At 41.8% G+C, this 1,434-nt stretch overlaps 1 non-coding gene across 1 annotated transcript; it reads left to right on the top strand.

Moving 5' to 3' along the window:
* The first annotated feature begins 899 nt into the window (after positions 1–899).
* Positions 900–1,007, top strand: LOC127744589 (small nucleolar RNA R71). The gene has a single exon (XR_008005567.1). It is a non-coding gene; the product is annotated as a small nucleolar RNA R71 (small nucleolar RNA).
* Positions 1,008–1,434: the final 427 nt, after the last annotated feature.

Here is a 1,434-nt window from a genome sequence, read left to right as displayed (position 1 = left end):
TTCCCATGGTTCCTCATTGGGGAACTCATTGGAGGCCAGTGGACGCCCATTGAGGCCTTCCTCAGTGGCGTTTACTGCCTTTTCTTCCTCCCAGAATTCGGCCATATTGATGGCCTTGCACTCTCCCTTTGGATTTTCTTCAGTATTGCTTGGGAGAGTGCTTGGAGGAAGTTTAGTAATTTTCTTGCTCAGCTGACCCACTTGTCCTTCCAAATTCCTAATGGAAGATCTAGTTTCAGTCATGAAACTTTGAGTGGTTTTGATTAGATCAGAGACCATGGTTGCTAAGTCAGAGGTATTCTGCTTAAAACTCTCTGTCTGTTGCTGAGAAGATGATGGAAAAGGCTTGCTATTGCTAAACCTGTTTCTTCCACCATTATTATTGTTGTGCTAAACCTGTTTCTTCCACCATTTTTGTTGTTGAAACCTTGTTGAGGTCTCTGTTGATCCTTCCATGAGAGATTTGGATGATTCCTCCATGAAGAGTTGTAGGTGTTTCCATAGGGTTCTCCCATGTAATTCACCTCTTCCATTGAAGGGTTCTCAGGATCATAAGCTTCTTCCTCAGATGAAGCTTCCTTAGTACTGCTTGGTGCATTTTGCATTCCAGACAGACTTTGAGAAATCAAATTGACTTGTTGAGTCAATATTTTGTTCTGAGCCAGTATGGCATTCAGAGTGTCAATCTCAAGAACTCCTTTCTTCTGACTAGTCCCATTGTTCACAGGATTTCTTTCAGAAGTGTACATGAATTGGTTATTTGCAACCATTTCAATCAGTTCTTGAGCTTCAGTAGGCGTCTTCTTCAGATGAAGAGATCCTCCAGAAGAGCTATCCAAAGACATCTTGGACAGTTCAGAGAGACCATCATAGAAAATACCTATGATGCTCCATTCAGAAAGCATATCAGTGGGGCACTTTCGGATCAATTGTTTGTACCTTTCCCAAGCTTCATAGAGGGATTCTCCTTCCTTCTGTCTGAAGGTTTGGACTTCAACTCTAAGCTTACTCAATTTTTGAGGTGGAAAGAACTTTGCCAATAAGGCATTGACTAGCTTTTCCCAAGAGTCCAGGCTTTTGGTGCGCGAAATTGTGAACAATACTTTTTCACAACTCTCATAATCCCCGGTCATGAACCCCAAAAACTTGGTGTTCAATGCCATGGCATTACACAACTTCGCACAACTAACCAGCAAGTGCACTGGGTCGTCCAAGTAATAAACCTTACGTGAGTAAGGGTCGATCCCACGGAGATTGTTAGTATTGAAGCAAGCTATGGTCATCTTGTAAATCTTAGTCAGGCAAACTCAAATGTATATGGTGATGAACGAAAATAACATAAAGATAAAGATAGAGATACTTATGTAATTCATTGGTAGGAACTTCAGATAAGCGCATGAAGATGCCTTCCCTTCCGTCTCTCTGCTTTCCTAC

This window comes from Arachis duranensis, unplaced genomic scaffold (genome assembly GCF_000817695.3).
Source record: "Arachis duranensis cultivar V14167 unplaced genomic scaffold, aradu.V14167.gnm2.J7QH unplaced_Scaffold_608113, whole genome shotgun sequence".
NCBI classification, from domain to species: Eukaryota; Viridiplantae; Streptophyta; class Magnoliopsida; order Fabales; family Fabaceae; genus Arachis; species Arachis duranensis.
Note: the sequence above shows the minus strand (reverse complement) of the source record. Positions and strands in the feature narration are given on the sequence as shown.